The sequence below is a fragment of the Chiloscyllium plagiosum genome, unplaced genomic scaffold (genome assembly GCF_037043375.1).
Source record: "Chiloscyllium plagiosum isolate Xiang-an unplaced genomic scaffold, Cpla_swu_hap1 HiC_scaffold_51, whole genome shotgun sequence".
Lineage (NCBI taxonomy): Eukaryota > Metazoa > Chordata > Chondrichthyes > Orectolobiformes > Hemiscylliidae > Chiloscyllium > Chiloscyllium plagiosum.
In genome coordinates, this window is record NW_028270189.1 from 26,935,670 (window position 1) to 26,942,280 (window position 6,611).

The following is a 6,611-nucleotide window of genomic DNA, read 5'->3' on the forward strand; positions in this document are numbered from 1 at the left end:
GAGTTGTTGTCTGAGGGTGGCTGTTGGTTTGTGTGCTGTTATAAGTCCTAGTGGTCGCAGTAGTCTGGCTGTCAGTTCTGAAATGCTCTTGATGTATGGTAGTGTGGCTCGTCCTTTGGGTTGCGGCATGTCCTCGTTCCGTTGTCTTTCTCTTAGGCATCTGTTGATGAAATTGCGCGGGTATCCGTTTTTGGCGAATACCTTGTACATGTGTTCCTCTTCCACTTTTTGCAGTTCTGGTGTGCTGCAGTGTGCCGGACTGACAACCGGAAGCGGCAGGGACAGGCCACTATAAATGCCGGAGGAAACGCCACAGAAGCGCTTCACAGGGGGCTCCCAAGCACTGAGGATGTCACCTAGACAGGGGACGAAATGTCTGCAACAAAAATTTCCAGCTCGGCGAACAGAACCACAACAACAAGCACCCGAGCTACAAATCTTCTCCCAAATTCTGTTGGTCGCCGTTCAAACCCATAACCTAGAGTGAAAACGGTCTCAACTAGGAGACAGTGAGAACTGCAGATGAGAGATCAGAATCCACAGTGTTGTGCTGGGATGCACAACAGGTCATGCAGCATTTGAGGAGCGGGAGAATCGACATTTCGGGGAAGAGCCTGATGAAGAACACTTGCGCAAAAAAATTATTCTCCTGCTCCTGGGATATTGCCTCACCTGTTGTGGTTTTCCAGCACCCTGATCTCGAAGCTGAAAATAGTCTCAGCCTATCCAGCCTTTCATTGTAACTCAAACCTTCCACACACAGCAACATGCGTGCATACTTTTTTGAACCTGCTCCAGCTGAAAAATATCATTCCTACAACTGGGCGACCGGAACTGGACATAATACTGCAGAAGAGGCCTCATCAATGTCCTGCAAAGCTTCAACATAACGTCCCGACTCCAATACACGAAGGACTGAACAATGAAGGGAAGTATGTTAAATGCCTTTCAACCACCTTATCTGTAGGTGATGAAAACTACAAGGAATTATGCACCTGCACCCCGAGCTTCTGTGTTCTCCAACACTACGCAACTTGTTGTTGTACCAAAATGCAATACCTTCCATTTATCCAGATTGAACTCCATGTTACATTTTTCAGTCCAACGACTCATTGGATGAAGATCCTTTTGAAACTTAGATAATCTTCCTCACTGTCTACAATTCTGGCGTCGCCTGCAAACCGACAAAGCATGCCTGCAGTGAGTTCCACTGTTTTCTCATATAGATCAATGATTCATATTCACTTGTAGTGGCCGTGATTTAGCAGTGTGCGGATCATACAACAGTTAGTCATGCAATTAACAATGTGGAAGAAAGCCACAGACTGCAGGGAGATATTAAACAATTGGAAATGAAAATGGTGAAGGAAATTCATTCCAGGCAAGTTGGTGATAGTGAAGCAAGTTCAAACTTCAAACCAGCCGCCCTCACTCCAATTGTGGCACTCAGCTCTCTCAGCAAGCTGCACTGTAGATTGCTATAAACGGGAAAATAATTTCCCTTCTGCCCCGCCTTTGGCCAGGAGCACTCCCAACCTCGGAATTACTTGCGCCTCTAAACCGTCATAGAAATGCCGTGCATTCACTGGTTGTGTCACTGGAGTCCTCGAGTATCTGTGCGACCTCATTCCCATCCCGACTTCCAGTTGGATCTTCGCGACTGCGCCACTCAATTCCTCAGATTCTGGGGCTAGGAATTGGGACTATCAGGCAGCAGTGGTTACTGCCTTGTGTGTGTGTGTCAGGGGGAACCTGGTAAAGTAGCCGATGTTAAACTGCATTACTATTGAAGCATACATTTCAACAACACCTGCACTGTCCCCGGAGTTTTTGATGTTTTCGAGAAATCTATTTATCTCAGCCTACAGCATATAAATAATGGAATCACCACAGCCACTGGGGGAACCGATATTAAACGGTCAGCCCATTCTGAGTTCCCAGGTATCTGCCACTGTTCGCTCATCACTGATATTGTGCATTTGGTGCGCTGCCTAACATTTCCTATGATACAGTACTTATTGCGCCCTGTCAGAGTGCGCGTCTGTGGGATGCCGTGATCGTATAGTGGTTAGCACTCTGCGTTGTGGCCGCAGCAACCTCGGTTCGAATCCGAGTCACGGCACTAATTGCTCTATCTGCCCCAGTTTTTGTGAAACACAAAGGAATCAGTTGCTTTAACATGGTAATTTTCTCCAAGGTGATGATCTTTTCCCTTCAAATTCTGCTCGCTCACATCTCTGTGTTTCATATGTCAGAATTCAAATCCACTCGTTCTCAGACATTTCTGTCCCTCCTTCGATCACTAACTAAACGTTCCGTACCACACCCCCATTTCATTAATTTAGCGATGCCGGTGTTGGACTATGGTGTACAAAGTTAAAAATCACACAACACTGCCTTGTATGTTAAGTATGTTAAGTTTGGAAGTATGTTAAATGCCTTAGAACCATCTTGTCTGTAGGTGATGCAAACTACAAGGAATTATGCACCTGCACCCCTAGCTTCCGTGTTCTCCAACACTACGCAAAGCCCTACTCTTGTTGTTGTACCAAAATGCAATACCTTCCATTTATCCAGATTGAACTCCATGTTACATTTTTCAGTCCAACGACTCATTGGATGAAGATCCTTTTGAAACTTAGATAATCTTCCTCACTGTCTACAATTCTGGCGTCGCCTGCAAACCGACAAAGCATGCCTGCAGTGAGTTCCACTGTTTTCTCATATAGATCAATGATTCATATTTACTTGTAGTGGCCGTGATTTAGCGGTGTGCGGATCATACAACAGTTAGTCATGTAATTAACAATGAGGAAGAAAGCCGCAGACTGCAGGGAGATTTTGGAAATGAAAATGGTAAAAGCAATTCATTCCAGGCAAGTTGGTGATAGTGAAGCAAGTTCAAACTTCAAACCAGCCGCCCACGCTCCAGTTGTGGCACTCAGCTCTCTCAGCAAGCTGCACTGTAGATTGCTATTAACGGGAAAAAAAATTCCCGCCTTTGGCCAGGAGCACTCCCAACCTCGGAATTACTTGCGCCTCTAAACCGTCATAGAAATACCTTGCATTCACCGGTTGTGTCACTGGAGTCCTCGAGTATCTCTGCGACCTCATTCCCATCCCGACTTCCAGTTGGATCTTCGCGACTGCGCCACTCAATTCCTCAGATTCTGGGGCTAGGAATTGGGACTATGTGGCAGCAGTGGTTACTGCCTTGTGTGTGTGTGTCGGGGGGAACCTGGTAAAGTAGCCGATGTTAAACTGCATTACTATTGAAGCATACATTTCAACAACACCTGCACTGTCCCCGGAGTTTTTGATGTTTTCGAGAAATCTATGTATCTCAGCCTACAGCATATAAATAATGGAATCACCACAGCCACTGGGGGAACCGATATTAAACGGTCAGCCCATTCTGAGTTCCCAGGTATCTGCCACTGTTCGCTCATCACTGATATTGTGCATTTGGTGCGCTGCCTAACATTTCCTATGATACTGTACTTATTGCGCCCTGACAGAGTGCGTGTTTGTGGGACGCCGTGATCGTATAGTGGTTAGTGCTCTGCGTTGTGGCCGCAGCAACCTCGGTTCGAATCCGAGTCACGGCACTAATTGCTCTATCTGCCCCAGTTTTTGTGAAACACAAAGGAATCAGTTGCTTTAACATGGTAATTTTCTCCAAGGTGATGATCTTTTCCCTTCAAATTCTGCTCGCTCACATCTCTGTGTTTCATATGTCAGAATTCAAATCCACCCATTCTCAGAGATTTCTCTCCCTCCTTCGATCACTAACCGAACTTTCCGTCCCACACCCCCATTTCATTAATTTCGAGATGCCAGTGTTCGACTATGGTGTACAAAGTTAAAAATCACACAACACCAGGTTAGAGTGTAACAGGTTTAACTGGGCACTAGTTTTGGGAGCGCTGCTCTTTCATCATGTGGTTGTGGAGTCATTTCCTATTTCATTAAGGCACTGCAGAATCTAACACTGACTCTCACATTGATACTCTTCACTCCGTGCTGCTGCGTCACTGTTGCTGGGTGAACGTGCCCCAACCCCACCATAGGGACCTGCAGACCAGTTGCTTCTTTTGGTTACCACTGTTGTGAGGCCAATCCTCAGGTAGCAGCTTTTACTGACATGGACTTGCGATTATTGGGAGTCAAGCTCAGGAAAATGACACAGGACAATATCGAGGAAAAGTGACTTCATTGAGAAAGATTAGTTTCACAGGTTTTCTGCAATGGCTGAGCACTATTACCACTGGACTGTTAATTTAGACAATAAGCAAACGAACCAGGGACCCGGGTTTGACTCCAACCATGCCAGGTGTTAGAATTGAGATTCAATAAATATCTGGAATTACGAATCTAATAACACCTACAATCCATGGTCAATTGTTGAAAAAACAAAACCATCGGGTTCACTGACGTCCTTTGAGGAAGGAACCTGCCGTTCTTACCTGGTCGGGCCTCAATGTGTCTCCAGACTCACTGCAATACAGTTGAGTGTCAACTGCCCGCTGTGCAATTAGGGATCGCAATCAATACTACCGAGCCAGCGACGCCCTCATACTGTAACAGAATAGAAAAAAAAAGTTAATTCGGCTCTAGCTAGATTACTGTGTGCAGTTCTGCAATTCACAGTATAGCAATGGTGTGATCGCACTGGGAACGTTGCAGGAGAGATTCAATGGGATATTGTCTGGGCTGAAGAGTTTCAGTTATGAGGAGAGATTGGACAGACTGGGGTTGTTTGTCGCTCAGCAGAGGAGATTGGAGAAGACATGACTGAGATGTACAAAATAATGAGGGATATGGATAAGATAGACTGAAAAAAGCGTTTGTTATTGATGGGGGGATCGAACACTGGGGCCAAGAGATTTCGGGAAAAGGCAGAAAGTTTTGAGTAGATGTGCGGAAAGGGTCAGAGAGGTGGAAACCCTTCCAACCTGAAAAAAATTGGGATGTTAATTTGTGATGCCAAAACATATAAACAATGAAAAACTTGATTCAGGTCGTTAAGCAGTTGTGTTGGACAAGTGCAGCCACAACAGGCTGAAGGGCTTCCTTCGATGTTTTTGTCCTCCACAGTATCGTGGTTAGTGTCCCCTCCTGTCACAGGGCTCAATTCTCCGCTGGGGGCATCGTGAAAGTTTTAAACCTGTAGCTCTGTTCCCCAGTGAAGGTTATTAATGCTTGGCCTTCCATTCTCGATTGGATATGTCACAGGAAGGACAGTGCTGTCTGAATCAGCTGGGGAAGGACTGCAGCTCCTGGGGCAGAGAGCGTCAGTGAAAGTGCAAGCACATAATTCTGCAAACTGCACATTGTGTTTGTGTTGCAATGAAAACCATTATATAGAGTTGTTCCTGACTGATGTGTTTACTTTCAGCAGGAATCTGAGTAAGAAAAAAGAGTAAACTCACTCAGATCCGAGTGCAGAAACATTTCCGGCAGCACTAATGAGGGTGTACAGCGTAGAACCGCGTTTGAATGCATTGAATTCGGGTTGACGGGGGCAGCTTGCTTTCACTAGGCGGAATTACCAGTGTGTAAAGCCATTACACATGATACAGATAGTGTTCAATGTGATGGCACATTTGCTCAGTGGGTCGCACTGCTGTTAAGTCTATAGGTTAGGTGGATTGGCAATGCTAAATTGCGCTGATATGTCCAGGGAGTGACTTCAGTAAGTTAAGTGAATTAGCCATGGGTAACGCAGTGATAAGGTCAGCAGTCACACGATGCCAGGTTTTATTGCAGCAGGTTTATTTAAAATCACAAGCCAAAGGCCTGCGGTGATAGAGAGGGGAGCTAGGTCTGGTTGAGATGCTGTTCAGGGTGTCCCTACAGACTCGATTGGCTGAATTGTACTTTCTGCCTTGTAGAGAATCTGTGATTCTATCAGAGAGGACACTGCCAGCTTTTACTGGGGAGCTAAGGCATTAGAGATGATGCTGACGGCGTTTAGTGGGGATGGCATTTTAGTTATTTGTGTTTTGGAAAACTTGAAACTGAGCCAAGGAAAACCGAATGGAAGTTTTCCAGGGTATGTGAGGTTTGGAGAGAGTAAATAGGTGGTAAATTCACTATTTCAAGTTCGTATATTTCTGAACGTCAGGCTTTCAAAACCATCGATGTAGGACAAAGAAATGATGGGAGCAGAATTTCTGTCACTCAGAGAATCCGTTTCCAAAATATTTGGAAAGGCACATTTAGAGACACACAAGCAGTGAGTTTTTCCAGGAGAGAGACAACCTGTGGCTGGCCAAAAGTGTAAAAGTGGGATGTGGGGGTGGAAGGTGCGAGGAAACAATGTCTAATTTGGACGACTTCAGATATAAAGAAATATCGCAAACATATGCAGCTGAGATTCAGCAAAAAAAAACCTCAGAGTTTTGAAAGATTTCTATTAATATTTCACATGAAGCATTACAAATGGAACTGAGCAGATTTTGTATATTGTCAAGGAAAGAAATTCCATAATGAATAGGAAGTGACCCGTCTCTTAGAGATCGATTTCGTGCTTTAATCCCATGGTTTAAAGGTGGGACGACAATCGCCATGATGTTGGGTTCATTTGATACCCACTGAAATCTGCAAAC

General features: G+C 45.1%; 2 non-coding genes across 2 annotated transcripts; both read left to right on the plus strand.

The window, feature by feature from the left end:
• The first annotated feature begins 2,050 nt into the window (after window positions 1-2,050).
• trnah-gug (transfer RNA histidin (anticodon GUG)) lies at window positions 2,051-2,122 on the plus strand. Its single transcript has one exon. It is a non-coding gene; the product is annotated as a tRNA-His (tRNA).
• Window positions 2,123-3,536: 1,414 nt separating this feature from the next.
• On the plus strand, window positions 3,537-3,608 carry trnah-gug (transfer RNA histidin (anticodon GUG)). The gene has a single exon. It is a non-coding gene; the product is annotated as a tRNA-His (tRNA).
• Window positions 3,609-6,611: the final 3,003 nt, after the last annotated feature.